We start from the raw sequence: 20312 nt of genomic DNA on the forward strand, positions 1-20312 counted from the left end.
GAAGCATGTACTCATTCTCAAGGTGGACAATGGGCCACGCTGAAGCATGTCCTCATTCTCAGGGTGGGCAATGGACCACACTGAAGCATGTCCTCATTCTCAGGGTGGGCAATGGACCCGCTGAAGCATGTCCTCATTCTCAGGGTGGGCAATGGACCACACTGAAGCATGTCCTCATTCTCAGGGTGGGCAATGGACCACACTGAAGCATGTCCTCATTCTCAGGGTGGGCAATGGACCACACTGAAGCATGTCCTCATTCTCAAGGTGGGCAATAGTACACACTGAAGGATGTCCTCACTCTCAGGGTGTGCGATGGACTGCGCTGAAGCATGTCCTCATTCTCAGGGTGGGCAATGGACCACACTGAAGCATGTCCTCATTCTCAGGGTGGGCAATGGACCACACTGAAGCATGTCCTCATTCTCAGGGTGGGCAATGGACCCGCTGAAGCATGTCCTCATTCTCAAGGTGGGCGATGGACTGCGCTGAAGCATGTCCTCATTCTCAAGGTGGGCAATGGTGCACACTGAAGGATGTCCTCACTCTCAGGGTGGGCGATGGACTGCGCTGAAGCATGTCCTCATTCTCAGGGTGGGCAATGGACCATGCTGAAGCATGTCCTCGTTCTCAGGTTGGGCGATGGACTGCACTGAAGCATGTACTCATTCTCAAGGTGGACAATGGGCCACGCTGAAGCATGTCCTCAGTCTCAGGGGTGGGGAGTGAACCCGATGGAGCACCACTTCAGCCTTTGGCTCTCAGACTCACGGTGGGCAATGGACCACGCTGAAGCATCCCAATCTCAGGGTGGGCAATGGACCGTGCTGAAGGATGGCCTCAGTTTCAAGGTGGGCAATGGTCCACACTGAAGCATCCATTCAGTCTCAGGGTGGGCAATAGACCCGCTGGAGCACCACTTCAGCCATTGGCTCTCAAACTCAGGGTGGACAATGGCTCACGCTGAAGCATCCCAATCTCAGGGTGGGCAATGGACCGCACTGAGGCAGGCCCAGAGTTTCAAGGTGGGCAATAAACCATGCTGAAGCATGCCCTCAGTCTCAGGGTGGACAATGGATGGCGATGAAGCAGGCCATCAGTCTCAGGGTGGACAGTACAAGACATTCCCTCAGTCTCAGGGTGGACAAACATACTATTGGCTTTGAATTACTAAAACATGAAGACATGCGCAGGACACACCCTCAACCCCATCGCCACAGCCAACAACAAGGTCAAGTTCAGCCACATCACTGTGCTCACTTGGACAGACCACTCCATCGTCCACTTCTTCATCGATGCACCACTCTTTCCCCGCAGCAAAGGCTACTAACAAGAGGTGTTAGCCTAACGGCTAGGGCGATCGACCTTGAAGATGGGAAACCACGCTGGCGTCTCAGCAGGGACGCACAACATCCTGTGATTCTGGGCAAATCCCTTAAGCTCCCCGTGCCTAACAAAGAATGAATGTGTCCTCATGTAACGCAACTGGTGCTCATGTAAAGCGCTCTGATACCCGATACCTTTGAGTCAAGTTCGCGCTATACAAACCTCAGTAAAAAAAAAATCACAAAAATAAATAATAAAAACAAAACCTTAGACATAGCTGGAACAAGATAAAGGATACAGACTGGATCAACACGCTCATTGCCTACTAACCAAACTTCATCGCCAACCTGCATACCGACATCAAAGCCTTCAACAACTGGATCACTACCGGCGCAGACACCCTAGCCCCCATGAAGAAAGTCAGACACTCAAGAACCAATACATGAGCCAGCTGGTTCACCGAAAACTTAAAAAAGTAAACACCACTGAAACAGCTGGAAAGAAAATGGTGAACCGGCTGGGACGCTACCTCAAGAAACACAAGTCCACGCTCAGGAAATATCACATTCAACTCAAAGAGCCATGAAAATCAGCCCTCGCTTTCAAACTGGTAAAGACATCCATCAAAGGCAGCGAGAGCTTCAACATCATCAAAGAATTCTCCATCCCCCCAGCCGCCAACAACTCAATCACCCCTTCGTAAGTCTCTGAGAGAACCTCTCCTATTTCTTCCACAAAAAAATCCTCAATATCTACATCAGCTTTGACCCCCAACACAAGACACAAGAGCTCATCAAACTGCTGCCCCCCACTACCAACCACCACATCATAAACTAGAAACCCCTAACCCCAAAAGATACTGCAGAAATCAGGCGAACAATCCATTCTATTTTATTCAAGATGTCTTGTATAGCGTGCAGCTACCCCAAAAGGCATTACAACATTTTCCGTCATTGAGACAGGGACACCTGCAAGGCCTTGGCAAGCCATGCCAGAGTTAGAATAGATGAGTCTTTGGGAATTTCCCAATAGAGATATCTGGCTGGGCCAGTCTCAGATTGGCAGGGAGGGTGTTCCACAATTTAGCAGTCAGAAAGGCAGAGGAACGTCCGCCACATCTCACCTTTTTGACCTCAGGGACTGTCAACAGAAAAGAGTTCTCAGAACGTAATGATCACTTGGGCATCTAAGGGCAAAGTAGTCTTCGAATCAGAAGGGGTCCTTTTCCTTGCATCGCTCGATGGGGCATAAATAGAACCTTGAAGTGTATCCTCTTATGTATTGGGAGCCAATGCAACGCCGCCAATACTGGAGCTGCTGAGTGATGTTTGGGGAGCTTGAAAAGTAGGTGTGCGGCGGAATTCTGAATAATTTGTAGGCATTGTGGGACATATTGAGGACTTCGCAGGAATAGGGAGTTGCAGTAGTCAAGCCGAGAATTAATTAATCTCTGTATAATAACCCTTTTGCGAGACGTTGGTAGCCACTGCATAACTTTTCTTAGTGTTCGCAATAGTCCAAGACAGGTTGATGAGAGTTTTTTACCTTGGTTTTCCAAAGTGAGCTTCCTGTCCAGCCAGAAACCGAGGCTTTCTCCTGCAGTGGAGGGCACTGGTCGCTCCCCAAGTCATAGAGGCCAGAACAGTTCTCTCCATCAGGACATGTTGTTGCTGACAACCAGCACCTCTGTCTTCCTGCCAATAAGTTTGAGGCTGCTGCCTGACATCCTTTGGGTACTTCCTTAAGGCAGACATCTAAGTCCCTGGATGCCTGCTGAGAACCAGGGGTGAGCAAATGGATCAATTGAGTATCGTCAGCATATGATACAGATCCAAGCCATGGGCCAGTACTACTCAGCGGGCAGACATAAACACTGAAGAGAGTTGGGCTCAAGGAGGAGCCCTGTGGAACCCCGCATTGAATGGAATAAGTGGCTGTGAGACAGGGATCATCGTAAACCTGAAAGGTTCTCTCGTTCTAAAAAGCCTTGAGCCATTCAAGAGCAGAGCCAGAGATGCCGGCATTTTCCAGTCTTTGGGCCACAGTACAGTGAGAGACAGTAAGAAAAGCGGGACTGAGATCTAGCAGGCTCATGGCCCCTGCGTCACCATTATGAGTCCCCTTTCCGCCAACAAGTAAATCAGCCCCTGAGTCTCTCTTTCTCTCTCACACTCCCTATTTCTCTCTTTCGCTCTCTCTCCCTCCCACCCACTCAAGTGTGAGTCCTTTAACATCCTGTATCTTGCTTAGTTTGGAGGGAATGTTTTACTCCGACACTCTCTTCTCCACTCATACTCCTGCGGAGGCCTTGTCTCTCTAAGAAAGCCACGGTCACAAGGTGCACTCTCGCCGCTCACTCACTCATTCTAGGGGGGGGATTAATGTGGCTGCCTCTTCCCTCCAGCTCCGTTCTTTAGAGGAGGAGTGCAGGTGACTCCCACTTCTCCACTACTCCTTCCCTCCATTTGAGAGGGGGTTTCATAGGAGTGGTTCCTCCTTCTCTCCCCTCTCTCCCTCTGATGTAAGAGGGGACGGACCATGCAGGTGACTCCCACTTCTCTCTGTGTCAGATTCCATAGGGTAGTGCCCTTGTGTGTGACCCCCACTTCTCTCCCACAATCTGCCTCTCAGCCTGATCCCAGAGGGGGGGGTCCAAGGGCTGCTCTTGGGGGACATTTCTTGTGAGGGGGCACTCTCCCAGGCATGCTTGCGGGAAGCCTCCTACCAAGCCCTGCCACTCCCACACTTCAGTCATTCGATAAAGCCGGTCTCCAGCACTTCCTAAACCCTCCTCTTCCAGGCATGCTTGAGGGAAAGGAACATGCAAGCCCCCCCACTTCAGTCATTCGGTAAGGTAAGGTTCATACTATCCCTGACCCCCACCCACAGTCATTCGGTAAGGTAAGGTTCATACTATCCCTGACCCCCACCCTCAGTCATTCGGTAAGGTAAGGTTCATACTATCCCTGACCCCCACCCTCAGTCATTCGGTAAGGTAAGGTTCATACTATCCCTGACCCCCACCCACAGTTTTCCAAGTAACCACTAACTGGATGTAGTTGCCAATGCTTATTTGCAGTTTGAATGAAAAACAGTGATTTATGATTTGCTTAATAACATCCATCCAAAGAACCCTCCAGTGGATTATGTTCACTTTGGTGGCTAAAAATTCATTCAAATAAAATCTATTTTTATAAATTGGTGTTGTATTTTCTTTGTGTTGTGTTTCTTTCTTATTCACTGGTTTTGGTACTTCTAAATGCTTTCCACTTAATTCCTTTGACAAAGCCTGACTGCTTGAAGTCACAGCTACCCAGGGTTGAGCTAAGATTTTGTAAACAAACCTGACTGGACCCAGGATGGGTTTGTCCGTTTATTACACGGTGAGGTCACACAACCACACCATATAATGAACCGCTTTCTTCACATCAACGTTTTGTTAGTTGAGGAATGACAGTGAGTACTTCCAGCCGAATAAGATTCTACTAACAGAGTAACATATACTATGTCAGAAGTGAAATTTTTGCAGCACCCACATTCCCTAGAGCCCCATAGGTCTTGCTAAAAGTTTAGAATGTTCAAGGCTCCTGCGAGGGATGTCTCAGAGTCACAACATTCAATTCTGTGGTCGAATGTGCAGTTTTTACTGTGCTATCATGAATGTTATGCAGATACAAATACTGAAATCTTCTATGTTTCATGTTTTTTGTCGAAACTCACATCGAGATTCAAAGGGTGTGGCCTTACCTAGGGGGGTCATGGACCCTGTCTGACAACTCAGCCCAAAGCCAGTAACAGCAGAGGCAGAGGTTTATTCAATGGAAGCCTCGCTGACCCCTTATCCACGCAAAGAGAACAGCAGGTTCTGCTGCTCACAGAGAGGCTACTGAAGTGGGCAGTGACCGGCTCAAATGGGATTAAGTTGTGCCAAAAATTGTGAAAGTAGACAAAGGGTGAGTTAACGCATCGGAGTAAACAAGGTCCTTATTCTGCCAACCATCGCAGTCAGTGCTGCAGAGTCCTGGACCGAATGCTTTCTATTGAATATCTGGAAACACAGCAGCCCACAGGCAACACGGGGGACCAAGAAAGAGAACAAGAAAAGGGCCCCGCTACATATATGGTATGCCTGCACCTAGCACCACCAGACCCTTTCTGAACAACTCGAGTCCTGGGGCTCGCCAACCACCACGGCCAGTGCAGCCTGCCGACTGTGCCACTTCTCCTACATGGAAGATAAGGCAAATGTGAACAACATTCCTGGGAAACCTCCATAGTTCACCATTGCAATGAATTAGACTGAATTGTACACCTAGGACGAACGGCCAATCTCACACAGAATCACTGACAAGACATATGTGACTTCTTATTGAAAAACTGCTGGCAGAATAGTAAGGAGTAAAGTAACACAATAGTACTACCGGTCCAATAGTAAAAAGTACAGTACCACAATAGTACTACTGGCGCAATAGTAAGAAGTCAAGTAACACAACAGTACTACTGACACAATAGTAAGGAGTAAATTAACAAATTAGTACGACTGACAATAGTGAGAAGTAAAGTAGCACAATAGTACCACTAACACAATAGTAAGGAGTAAAGTAACAAATGAGTATTACTGACATAATAGTGAGAAGTAAAGTAACACAATAGTACTACTAGCACAATAGTAATAAGTAAAGTAACACAATAGTACTACTAACACAATAGTAATAAGTAAAGTAACACAATAGTACTACTAGCACAATAGTAATAAGTAAAGTAACACAATAGTACTACTAGCACAATAGTAATAAGTAAAGTAACACAATAGTACTACTAACACAATAGTAATAAGTAAAGTAACACAATAGCACTACTGGCACAATAGTAATAAGTAAAGTAACTTATCACAATAGCACTACTGGTACATTAGTAATAGGCAAAGCAATACAATAGTACTATTGGCACAATAGTTATAAGTAAAGTAACACAATTGTACTACTGGTTCAATAGTAAGAAGAAAAGTAATCCAATAGTATCACTGACACAATAGTGATAAGTATTTAATGCAATAATACTACTGGTACAATAGTGAGACATAATGTAGCACCATCGTACTATTGGCACAATAGTGAGAAGTAAAGAGACAGGATAGTATTGCTGACAAACTAGTGAGAAGTAATGTAGCACCATTGTACTACTGGCACAATAGTGAGAAGGAAACGAATACAATAGCACTACTGGCACAATAATGAGAAGTAAAGTAACACAATAGCACTACTGGCACAATAGTATCAAAGAAAACAATGCAATAGTACTAATGTCACAATAGTAACAAGTAAAGTAACACAATAGTACTACTGGTACAATAGTAAGAAGTAAAGTAATGCAACAGTACTACTGACACAATAGTTGAGATGTAAAGTAACACAATAGTACTACTGAAACAATAGTGAGATGTAAAGTAACACAATAGTACAACTGGCACAATAGTGAGAAGTGAAGTAAAGTAACACAATAGTACTACTGGCACAAAAGTATTAAGGAAAATAACACAATAGTACTACTGGTACAATAGTAAGAAGTAAAGTAATGCACCAGTACTACTGACACAATAGTGAGATGTAAAGTAACACAATAGTACTACTGGCACAATAGTGAGAAGTAAAGTAACACAATAGTGTACTACTGGCACAATAATATGAAGGAAATTATCACAATAGTACTACTGGCACAATAGTGAGAAGTGAAGTAAAGTAACACAATAGCATTACGGGCACAATAGTACGGGAAGTAAAGTAACACAATACTGTCATATCCAACAACAGTCTCCAGACGTGAGGTTTAAATTGATTCAATTCTATGCCTTGCACAGGGGTTATCTGTCACCTGTCAAAATGTACACATATTTCCCTGTTACCTGTGCCAGTTGTCCCCGATAGAACCAGGTGAACGCCAACCTGCTCCATTTGGTGTGGACCTGTCTACATACTGGTGAGGGATAACTGCTCAACTGATGGAGGTTATGGGTCTCCCCTCACCGCACATTTGCGAGATCTGAAGACTAGGTTCCTTTCCACGCACCAAGAAAAATAAATCAATAGCTAAGGGGCCGATTACGATGGCAGAGAGACCGCCACTGCCACCCGTGCGATGGCGGTCCCTCCACCATCTGACTCCCATTTCCCCACCACCACATTAGGATGGCGGGGGATCGCTTTGTGACTGCGGCTGTCTCAAAGACTGCCCTCCACGGTTCCGCCACAAGCAAACGTCACAATTGCCTGGCGGAGCGGTCAACATGGGTAAAATGGTGGCGGTGCCTGGCAGGCACCGCATGCCAGATTACAATGCTGGCCTCAGCCAGCCTTTCCTGGCGGTGGAACCACCAGGGAAAGTCTGGCGAGGCTGGGTTTGGGGGCCCGTTGCGTGGGGGAGGATGTATGTGCACTGGGGGGGTAACCATGGTACCCTCCGACATTTCCATGCACAAGGTGGCAGGCACCGCGTGGTGCCTGCCACGTTTTGCAGGGTAATGCACAACATGCAATTTCCAACACTGCTGCAGCCAGTAGCACCGTCCGCAATGTGAAATCGCTGGATGCGACCGCCACGGTGGCGGTCGCATCATGATTTGGAGTGCGGGACCTCGGCCTCACAGGCGGTCCCGTAACCGCTACGATGGCAGGCGGACTAATCGGCCCCCAAGTTTCTTGACCTTGCCGTCTTCCTTGTAAAATACACAAATCACTAACATTGCAGTGATACACAATCCTACGTAAGGCTGCATGGAGACAGTTGTTTGAAAGTAAGGCCTAACACGGAGGAAACGTGGGGTCTTCATAAATATCCCCTCTCGCAACAATGGGATAAATTCCCTACCACCTTCCAATTCCCGTCCAAAGATGGCCGCTCCTACCCTGATCATTGACTAAGTAGTTGACTAATATTATAGACATTCTTATCATGTCTGTCTATGCATTTAGCATAAGATCTCACACTGATTGAGGCATATTATAATAAAGAATCAATAAAGAAATTTAGAAAAATTAATATAACCAGCTCAGACCTCCGGTATTGAGCATAGTTTTGGCCACAAAGAACCAATCATTAAATTTAAATATGTACAAAATTGCAGCTGGTAAAACAATATGCAAGTCTTCCTAAATCGGCTTTACAAGGATTATCACAACAAAAATCTTCTACCCTCAGGATTTGTCAGAAACAACAACAAAAATGTTACCTACTACAGTAAATTGTGAGATTCAGTGTAAGAAAATACTTGTCTGTAAGATTTAACAGAGTGGAATACAAATCCACTCTTAAAAGCCTGTTGACTTTAACGTGTGTTTTTCTCTATTTGTGACAGCGCAATTTCCTTTGTTGTAACTTTTCAAGAAAATCAGATGATACCTACGGCATCTAACTTAACTTTCCCCAATGAACCAATCAGGCCTGCAGCTTTTATCACTGACTTGTCACCATAACCAGGTCAGACCTAAAGTATTGAACATCAGCTTTTCCACAGGTCAACCACTGTCATACAGATAAAAAATGATAAATATGTGCACAATTAGAACAGACAAAACATTACACATCCCCCCTAAGTTGGGCCAACAGAGATTTTCACAGTTCAAATATTGTACCCTGAGGGGTTGTCAGAGAGGGCCGCCATCAACAAACTCCTTCCTTACAAAGCGAGTCTATGAGATTACATGTAACAAAATACCTGATAGCAGGCTTGAACACAAACTAATAACAATGCACCCATAAAGGCCCATTTGCTTTAACGATTTTTAAATATATACACGTTAGACCTACTACCTTTGTCATAACTTTTCGTAATAACAGATTAGTCCAAAGGGATCTGACAATCTGCACGACTTACTTGTCCCTTCAACCAATTCAGGTTCTCTGTACTGAGCTTAAGCTTTCCAACGCGGCCTAAAGTGTAGCAAGAGCACTCGTTTTCCTCAGACGCACACGAGGTCTGCCCAATCAGAAGCCTCAGTTTGAGAAATCTACTTGTAGGAGGTTCCAAAGAACCTCTCCAGTAGATTCTTGAAGCTCTTTTTCTGTTCATCACATAAGGTCCCTCCAACAGCTGAGTTATTTAGCCCTAAAATAGGTCTAAACTCCCAACAGTGAACGTCAGCTTGCACCATGTTTGGAATAAAGTAAGGTGCAATGAATCAGAATTAAATTATTTAATTATTGTTAATTATTTATAGAGTTTTATATAGCGCGGACTAGACCTGATGAGGGTATCAGAGCGCTTTACAAGGGTTACATCATAAGAAAAGTTGCACGCTAGTCACATATAAATGAGTATCTAAGAAGAGATCGTATATGTTTGATAGTACTTGTTGAAGGTCATGGTTGTGTTGGTCATTCTCGTTTAGAGATCAGCACGGCTCTTGGTTGATGAGCAGCTTCTGGTTGGTATCAACTTGCATCAGGGCTGGGATCAGGGGAGAGTTTTATTCATTTCTGAAGAAGGTGGTGGAGGGGTTCATTCTGATTGCTTGGGGCAGGGCGTTTCAAATCCTCGGTGCTAGGCCAGAGAAGGTGCGTATGTAGGTTTTCTTTTTCTTACATTTTTGTGTTTTCAATAGCAGGGTGTTGGTGCTTCTCAGAATTCTGCTATTGCCTGATATTTCGAGTTTATTGGCTAGATTATTTGGTGTATTGAGGTGCAGGGCCTTGTGCATCATGCATGCAATTTTTAGCTGTGCTCCTGTCTCATAAGGGACACAATTCAGTTCCTTTAGACCCGGGGTGATGTGGTTGTTCTTTCTGGAGCCAGTGACGAGTCTTGCAGCTGCGTTGAGTGAGGCTCTTAAAGGAGCCAGACTGGATCTCGGCAAGCCACATAAGGTTGTATTCCCATAGTCTATACTGGGTAGAATTTTTAGGTCATTGTCGTTGAGGAAGGGTGTTAGTTTTCTGAGAAAGCTCATATGAGAGTTGGCTCCTCTGGTGGCTGTGCTGATGTGTTCCCTCATGTTCAGATTCTTGTACAGTATTATTCCCAGTGATCTTGTGAAATTGATAATGTGAGGTTTGCATATGAGGGCTGTTAGGTGTTTCATCTAATTTACTATGTCACCTTGTCCTCGTGGTGGAGAGATTAGGAGAAAGTCCGTTTTGAGCGCATTGAGTTTGAGGTGTTTTTTGTCAGCCAGATGTGGGTTTTTTGTAAAGTTGTGTTGAGTAGGCGGATGTCATCCGCCAATTATATTTTTTAGGTGTAGTTGGGTATCATCTGTGTACATGTGGTGGTGGATATTGGAGAGTTTCGGAATTTCGGTTAAGGACTCCATGAATAGATTGAAGAGGACAGGAGATAAGGTGGAACCTTGAGGGACTCCCAGGGTGACCGGTGTGTTCGAGGATAGCGATTGGTTAATCTGGATTCTTTGAGTTTGGTTGTCTAAGAAGGAGGCGGACCACTTCAGGACAGCTCCTGATAAACCCATTCTGTGGTCAAGTAGGTCTAGGAGACTGATATGTTTGACCGTATCGAAGTCTGATGATAGGTCTAGGAGGATTAGGAGGCAGGATTCGTTTTGATCTAGTATTCTGAGTGCGTCATCGAAAATGTGGGTCATGGCTGTTTTTGTGCTGTGGTTCTGCCTGAAGCATGATTGGAACTGGTCAATAAGGTGGAATTGGGCGATATGGTTGCATAGTTGGGAGTGGACGCACTTCTCTAGAAGTTTTGCTAGTGTAGGAATAGTGGATATTGGACAGTAGTTATCTGGAATTGTGGGGTCAGCAGTGGGTTTTTAAAGAATAGGGGTTACCTGTCCTTCTTTTAACCAGCTTGGAAGGGTTCCTTGCTATAGAGATGCATTCACTATCTTTGTCCGGGTGGGTATAAGAGCAGTTTTGATCTCGCTGAAGATGTTGGCTGGAAGTGGATCGCAGAAGTGGTTTGACGGTTTGAGTGTTGTTATTAACTTGAGGATGTCATTTTCTTCAAAGATTTTAAAAGTGTTCCAGGATGCATTGTTTTTGAGGGTAAGATCATGCTGGATAGGTGTTTGTGCCGATTGTGGCCCGATGGGGTTAGGTGGAAGCGACAATGAGAGTTATTAATTTGCTGTAAGGAGCTCTTTTTCTATCATTTGGGATTTTTCTAAGAAGTGGGCGGTAAAAGTGTTGCAGTTGGGCTGCGGGTTGGGGCCTACAGAGGAGTCGGTGGGATGTTGAGCCGATTGAAGTTTAATAATTTTGAATCGTTTTCCTGGTCGATTTCTAGCATTGTTTAGTTGATCTTTGAAGAAATTAGCTTTGTAGATTCTAATGTGTTTGTTGTAATTCCTCCTCCTTGATCTTAGTTGTTTAAGGTGCTCTGGGGGATGTTGTGGCTCTCCAGGTACTTTCCAAATGCTTCACAATCCAAATACAAATGGCAGAAATATTTTCTATCTATGGCGTCCCAGCATAATAGACTAAAAAGATCCATAACTAATGCAACAGAGCATAAACTCATATTAAGTTTTGATTTTGGTGAGTGTGGTTCTGCTTCTGATTATGACTACTTTGAAATGATGCAAAAAAAATTGGGGCACACACAGCACACATTACCTTGGCCTCTTACATGTTAAAAGGACAATGGAGTCATGTGATTACAGGGTTAAATCTATTGAATGGTCAGAAGAATATATGAACAATTTTTAAATAGCTATATATGGCAAAAGAGAAAAATTTATTGGGTATGATTTTAAATATTCATTACTTTTACACACATGACACACCACTGGCCACTAGTCATCTGTAAAAATCGAGCGTAATTCAAACATCACTCAAGACCTTGGAAAGACCACTGGCTTTAGAGCCAACAGGTCTAAACAAGTAGTGAAGCAGATCTCCAAGTGCCTGAAGTATCTGATTAAGAGTTTAAATAAATCAATTAATTCCATTAAAGATCTCTGTTTCTAGTCATGGGCAAAATTTGGATAATTTCCTTTGCTGAAACTATGCCGAACACCCCAAAAATTACATGAAATGATGCATTATTACATATAATGACAGTATGACATTATGGGCTGTAGTTTAGCTCAGTATGTCTCCTAAGCACATTTCCTGCTAAAAAATAGAACAAACTGAAGTGTGCATGAACAACAGCCATTGTATTCATTTGCGCTCTTCCTGTGTTCCTGTGATGAGATTTCTACCTGAATAAAATCTTAATTATGTGATGTGGCATAATGGCATAATCTCAGGCATTTTGAGTGACAAGCAGATTGCTATATACTGGAAATCACACACAATTTATGCCTGCGTAAACAAAATTTCACCAGACTTAGTATACCACCCAAGACAATAGGCCAACTGTAAAGAATATTCCGGGTGCTCTTAAATGTATCCAAACAGACAGTGGAAGGTGAAAGACATTTATGTTAGGAGCACAGACTAAGATCAGTTAGAATAAAAGACACAAGTTAGGACTACAGACTTAGGCCAGTGAGATCAGAGGATCACTTTGTCAAACCTACAATACGTAATGGATTGTATGGGAGTAAATCTCTAAGGGGCATTCTACATGTCCCACCCAGGGCCTGAAGAAATAAGATCATATCCCCCATGTCCTGATGGGACTCCATCAACATCCTTTGCCAGCTCACACCATCTTCAAAACCAGAGGCATCATTTACAGAGTCATCACGGCGGCACCTCGGCTTGTTTTTAGACAAGCTCACCCTCTCTGCTGGATCTCGGCACACCCACAGCCAGGACACTACCAGACTGCAGACTAAGAAGTGTAAAAAACAGAAGGCCGCAGGCCTTTCCCTCGATGCGTCCTTTAGGACTGCACCAACGGTGCTCCAATTTAGGTGAGAGTTGAAGACTAACTTCTTGACAAAACATTACATCACACACATCAACTGTCCACAGCCCAGTTTACTCTCTTGTACTCGTTCACTTTATGCTCGTCTTTGACCATGTTCCGTAGTCTGCTGCCTTTGGCTACGTTCATGCTATAGGAATAGACATACATACATACTTGACGCTGAAGCAGTGTCACCATTACAGAACCGGCGACTGTTTTAAACAGCACTTTAAAAAACAAAAAAGTTCTGTCTATCTGAAAACTACATACATAAGCAAACAAAGGAAGCTATGGCTTACCACATGCCCAAAGTTACTCTAAACTCTCACCCTATTTCAAGAAAATGTTGTCTTCAAACATAGACAAGTGGAAACACTGACCTAGGTGGCTACTGAGCCTATTGAGGGGGGACTGTGCGCGAGCGAAGCACTCTTTCAAGTGGTCAGATCTCTAACTGTGTCTACAAACAATGAAGGTTCTTTGAAGGCAATGACCTCTCTTGCTTCTGGGTTAAGCACCTACTACAAAATCCTGTGCCCTTTTCACAAAGGTCAATTTACATTTGTTGATTTACTCATGTGTAAATGTACTTTTAAATCAAGGGTAAATCTATACTTTTTGCTATTCACCATTTCTGAGTGAAGATTTACTCTTTACAATATGCTTACATGTCTCTACCACCCGGAACCAGGCAGTCGAGGCATCTAAGACTGACTCTATGAATGTAAAGTTACTGGTACTGTTAGTAACATTTCACACACAGGCAGTGATCTCCACCACTGAGTTGAAGATCACACTCTGGTATAGGAGAAAATAATAAACTTTATTCATTCTTAAAAAAATAGAAAAGATATTTTAATGTAAAATAAAAATGTTAATTAAGTAAAAATAATAATTATTAACTTAGAACTAATACAAAGTTATATTGGAGTAACTCATCAAATGCAATGTTCATTAAATCACTTAATACCGTAACTATATTCATTTAATATATAAATATAATTGTTAAAACCATTTTTTAAATGATATGTCATTAGCATTTTAATATTTAAGTAGTATTTAGTAACCCTAATTTAAAGTTTTGTTTTGATTATTTTATTATACTTTGCATTTTTTATCAAAAATATAAAAGTTTAGTTCCACAAGTAACATATTACTTATTAAATTTATAAAATATTTAAATTTAAATGCAATATACCTTTTAGCTCTAAAAATAGTTGTTTACAACTGTACATATATAAACACACACCTATATTTCCTTTACGGGGTGCTATTTTAAGTATTTCCTCCAATATTTCCTATAGGAGTTTGTTGCAGTACCTTTGAGTGGTGTGTGGTATTAGATTTACTCCTAGGCAGGGGTGGAGTATATTTACAACTGTTTTGTGGCCTTTTTGGCAATTATAATATTAAAAGTGTTGCTTGTGAACAGTAATGGTGTTACTCTTTTGTGGGTGGGATTTTGTATCAGCATATCCCTCCCTAAACTCCTTCTTGCCCCTACCTAAACCCCTCTCTTTAGTACTAAGTGGTCCCCATTTTCCAGACACGCCCCCTGGACCCTTCTACATTTACTGCTAAGTAGTAAACTTACAGGTGGAGGAATCTCAGCATGGAAACGGGGCTAAGCAGAGGCCAAGGTCTCCCCCCATAGGTTTGTGAAGTGAATGTTATAGTAAGCAGTAATACTGTAGTACTATTTTACGCACTACAAAATGCAGTTTGTGAATCAGGTCCTCTCTCTTTAACCTGCAGCTCCCACTTCCTGTCTTTATCGTCACAGACGCTCATCTTTGTGAGATCAGCAAGAAGACTGCAGCTGAGTTTGATGTTAATAAAGTATTTAATGCCGAAGAGCCCATTCAGTTTGTGCACATCATTTAAATGCTGTAAGTATAGATAATAATTGACAGAATATTAGAATGTGCACTACTACAGGGCCTGCAGATGTCATAAACCATGAGTAAAGGTCCAGTGGTTTACTTACATCACCAAAACCACAAGCTGTAACAAAGGTCACCAGTATTCTGTTTTCACTTATTTTTACAGCTAAATACAGAGATAAAGCAATGTGTGTCCTGTTTGTATTTATTTTTAAAAACAGTAAATTGTGCTTCTTTTGAGTGACTATCCAGGCTGTCTTTTGTGGATTCCAGGCCAATAGCTGAGCAGATAGGCAGCATAGGTTAAAAAACAGGAGGAGATTATATTAAATACAGGCATATGTTAACATATATATATTTGTATGTGATGCTAATATACACCTGTGGGTGCAGTGTTTTGTTATATTTTGCTACCTAATTTCCTAAAACGTGAAAGCCATTAAAGCATAAGTACAGGTGTATCTGTTAAATAAATGTGGAAATATACCATTTTACGACTCCATTTATTTTCAAAACACAAACAAATTATGGATAAATACCAATAAAATGGCCAAAAAATAAATATGGATAAATGCAGACAAAAATCTTAACAAAATAGATACCATACAATCGGGAGCCCTAGTTGTAACTCATACTTATTTTTTTACACTACTTGCTTTGTTGAGATTATTATGGAACATGTTTATTGAAAGCAGTAAGTTGAATACTGTAGTATATTATTTGGCAGTCTCTACACTCCAGTTTAAAAACATATAGTCAACTTTTGTTGAAGTCAGGCTCTTGGTATTTGACAGTGAATTATACTCTGAGATGATGAATGCGAGTCATGAAGCCTCACAAAAAAACAGAATCACGGTCCGTGCAGTGAATTGGCCAAGACGGCCAGTGGTAAAGGTCTGACTTTGGCCCTGACTCTGTCTGTTCGACCGATTGTAGCCCATGTACGCCCACAGTGGGCTTTGGATGAGTCCCTTATCCCCATCAGGTGAATGGCTGTTTAGTGTATCAATCGACCTCCAATTGAGTCCTTCCATTGCAATGCACGAGGCGCTCCAAGGACTATTTTACATCTAATAACTAAGAACAAATTATCACGCTTTTTTCATATTGAATTCTTTGGGGATTACTTACAAGCCCTGTGCGCTGCCGGTACGTCACTTTTTCCCATATTAATGGTAAAGGGACTTGGATTTGTAACACAAATTTGTCTGGGTTTGAGAGTGAATCTAACCCTAAAACTGCCTTATTGGCTTTTATTTTTGCACATCAGGGCAGTCTGGCCATGAGATGTCCACTCGAAAGTCCACAAGGCCACAAAAAATTGCAACATCCTGACACATTTGGGTATTCACCTAGAGGTTGGATCGTGAAAACCACCCGCAGCCAGGCCCATTGGTATCACGGAAAGTGCGTCTTCATCGGATGACATGAAAACCTAAGATGGACCCTCCTCTCCAGAACATGGGGTCTTTACCTGGGATTACTTAAAGAAGAGAAGGATAATTACAGCCATCATCAGCATCTCATGGAACATCGCACCGCCTCAGGGTCATTAAATCGGGCACACTCTTTTCCTTTCGAAGTACTGCATGCCCCCTTCATTTATTTTAAATCTTATTGAAAAAGGTTCTGTCAAGAGGTTTTATAATTTAACTGAAAAAATGTACTTGTGCGTTTATTTTCAAGTGAAGTCTTAACTACTGTCAGAACACTACATTTCATCATTTAAATCTAAATGAAACAACTCCACTGATCACTGGGTATAATTAATTAATAATTAATAATAATTAATATGTGTGCTTATATAGCGCTCAACTTACCCTTGGGCATCTTGGCGCTTGCATTGGGAACCCGTCCTGGTTTTTCCCTGTGAGATAACCCGTACTGGGCATCCCCAAGGTGAAAGCCAGGCATCCCGCCGCGGGGGGGCCGTTGTGGAGATTAAGCAAGCTATTGCCCAGAGTTGCAGAGTGTGAACCCATGATTTGAGTAGGCACCGAAGTGAGAATTATCGAGTCCGTGGACACTTGGGCTCAGACCCTGCCGCGTCGGGAATTGAACCCTGGTCCCGGGTCTGACCTCTGCTTCAGGGTATGCCTTCTCTAACCAGTGAGCCACACTTCTCCAGAGTCCCTAACAATACTAAATAATAACTTTCTCTTTGGAAGCCAACAGGACTGGCTTGAAGGGGCGCCTGTCTGTGTTTGCATAGAGAGGCAGATTAAAGCCTGAGCCCCTTGAGGTAAAACAGCAGCACAGGGGGGACAGGATCTGCTGGGCAGAGGAGATGTGTGGTGCCCCTCTCTGGGGCAGGTCTGTGGTCTCTTCAAACAGAATGGGTGAAGTTCTTCTAAATCTCTGGTGCCCCAGCAGTGTCTGTGTTTCTTGACTCCAACATAATCTGCCCAGGGTAGGATAAAAATCTTCCCTGAATGTGGAAGAATATATTGTTCCTTTATTAGCTCGATGGCTGGAGATCTAGAAGACACATTTGCTTCAAGCACAACTCAATGCAAAGAAACCATACACGCGTCAGCAGCATCCTCTGTCATTAGTGACTGATCATATCTGCTAGTAGTGAGAACCCACCGCCCATCACTACGAATGACTGTGTAATGGTAGGGAATCTGTAGCCACCAAGCTATTATGTATACAGGCAGAGAGGAAATCTATCTACCTCAGTGTGCTTTAACCCCTTCTGTGCCCATGACGAGCTGGACTCGTCATGGGCCGCGGTTGCGCTGTGCCCATGACGAGTCCAGCTCGTCATGAACCCCGCCCGCTAATGCAACGCCCGGCACAGGGCGGGGAAAGGGCGTGGCACACAAGGGGTTAAAAAAAAAATTAGAATCCTGATTTTTTAGGGGCCCGTTTACAAGAATGTCATGCAGCGCAGCACGCCACCTTACTGCGCTGCACTGCGTGAGAGGGAAACAGCAGGAATACACCATATTTAGAGCAATACAGTGCATTCCTACCTTTTCCTCTGGGCTGGTACCCTTTTGGGGATGTATGACGTTACAATGCATGCTGTTACAGCACATGCTGTTACAACGAAAGTTTTACAACGCGAGTGCATTGACAACGCAGGACATTACAACGCAAGTCTTTACATCGACTTGCGCTAGATGGCGTGCTAACATTAAAAAAGTGTAATTTACTATTCCAACTCCAGTCCACGTAACAGTAGGGAAGGTGTTGGGATAGTAAACTACACTATTTTTAATGTTAGCACGCCATCTAGTGCAAGTCGATGTAAAGACTTGTGTTGTAATGTCCTGCGTTGTCAATGCACTCGCGTTGTAACAGTTTCGTTGTAATGGTAGTGCGTTGTAAAAGTTGTGTTGTAAAGGTTGTTCCCCCCCTTTTGGCAGTCTAGCCCCAATGCAGGTGCCCTTGTACCATGGTGCAAGGGTTCCTGTGTTGCACGCAGGATTGTTTTTGTGCAGGAAGGTGTCCCTTCTTGCACAAAAATAATCCTTAGAGGCTTATTCCCCTATGTGTGCGGCAGAATGCAGTACACATAGAAAGAGAAAGTAACGTGGAGAAATAAAGACATTTCTTCTCGTTAACGCCTCTCCTGGGAAGGCGTATCATTTTTGGTGCATTTCCAGGTATAACACTTCTAGTAAATCTGGGAATGCGTTACATTCCATGAGTGTTACGTAGGAACACCTGCAGAAGGCCCATTGAACGCCCACCTAGGGCAGAGTAAAACAATGCAGTGATTTGCACTGTGTTGTCTTTCTCCAGATTTGTGGAGCGCCTCAGGGCCACGCAAAGGGGCCTTGCGTGTCTTCATAAATCTGCCTTAAGGATTGCATCGCTCTTGCACCACGTTGTGCGGTGCAAGAGCGACACAAACCAGCTCATAAATAGGCCCCGTAGTCCCTGGTGTGGGCTGAGACCCACCAATCAAGGTCCCACCTCCATGTTCTCTGGAACATGTCAAGAATATCACACCGGGCCTTCGCTGACTCTGGGTTCAGTGCACTAGGCTATCACTGGACAGAGTCAAATATTACTAAATGGCGTCTTTTAAGACTGCAGCTTAGTGCACGTCAGTCTGGACAGCGTGTCCTGTTACAGAGAGCGTGGCCACTGAAGTTGTAGAGCAGAATATATCAGTCCCACAGTATGAAAAAGAGAGGTTAGCTCATAGTCTGAGATTCTCATGGCTTTATACTGAAGACACCTCTTCCATAGATCTTAATATATAGATTTAGTGTTTAGTAAATGGATCAGGGTTGAATGTAATTTGCATTGAGAAGTTCAAATCGGTAATCAAATTTAAACCATAAAATTAGGGGCCTAAGATAGAGGCTAACACATTGGATAGTTAATCACAAACATGGCGGGTATCCCACCCACCTTCATACAAGTGCAGTTGGATCTAATGAATGCAGATGTGATGAGGCCACAGGATGCCCATTGCGTTTGTGGCAGCGTAACACATCTGCAAACTCTAATTCAGGCTCTTAGTTCATGCGCATGGAGAGCTGGGGTATAGTGGGCCTGCGACAATAAGGCAGAAGTGGACGAAGGATGGGGTCTTCGGGTCAATAACAGTGGACATCATAACCTTCAATCTCCCGTACACTCCAATTATATTCACAAAAGACATACTCAGTTTATAATTCTATACCCCTAAAGTCAAGAATTTTAAACCATGCAGCAAAATGGAATAAAATGTATTTATCAAAAATATTAATATAAATGTAAATATTAATAAAATATTTACATTTTATTCAACACAATGCCTTGTCAGTTAAAAAAGGTCATACGCAATATACAAAACAGCAAAACTACAAGCATTCTCTAGAAAATGGAAAAGTCGCACCCAGTGGGCTCCATTCAAAGGCTTCACAACAGACGCCCGCTGGCCTTTTAGGAGCTCGAACGGCTAAAAATTAAACCACAAGAGGGTCGCGGGGCGACCAAGGAAGACACCAATGCTACATTCTGACTGTGCTGCTTCCTCCATCCTTCCTCTGGACAATCAAGGACAATAAACAAATGTCCACAGAATAAATTCTCAATTCTAACAAAATAGCTCCATATCCAGAAAAGGCGAATTCCAAATATAACTCTATAAATGAAGTAAATTGAACATTGTTTTATTCTTAATGTGAGAAGAGGTTATACGTGTAACTATGATACAGACTGGCTCATGGCGACCTCTGCAAGAAAATTGAAATCGGGGAATATTGTTTTGCAAATCACATTTTTAAAGTACGCATTCTCTTGGATATTACCTGTAGAGCGTGCGGGGGGAAACTGTC

The 20312-nt window shown here is 43.2% G+C and overlaps 1 protein-coding gene and 1 long non-coding RNA gene across 3 annotated transcripts in view; one reads left to right on the plus strand and one right to left on the minus strand.

Annotated features, from left to right (window-relative positions):
- LOC146839418 (uncharacterized) overlaps positions 1-15029 on the plus strand; it is a 76836-nt gene extending 61807 nt beyond the window's left edge. The window contains exon 3 of the long non-coding RNA XR_014981076.1: positions 14903-15029. This is a non-coding gene — a long non-coding RNA (uncharacterized LOC146839418). The remainder of the gene's footprint in view (positions 1-14902) is intronic.
- The window catches only part of CD6 (CD6 molecule), a 245136-nt gene that overhangs the window by 208282 nt on the left and 16542 nt on the right, over positions 1-20312 (minus strand). The gene's annotated exons all lie outside the window — the stretch shown is intronic.

The sequence above is a fragment of the Triturus cristatus genome, chromosome 4_1 (genome assembly GCF_964204655.1).
Source record: "Triturus cristatus chromosome 4_1, aTriCri1.1, whole genome shotgun sequence".
NCBI classification, from domain to species: domain Eukaryota; kingdom Metazoa; phylum Chordata; class Amphibia; order Caudata; family Salamandridae; genus Triturus; species Triturus cristatus.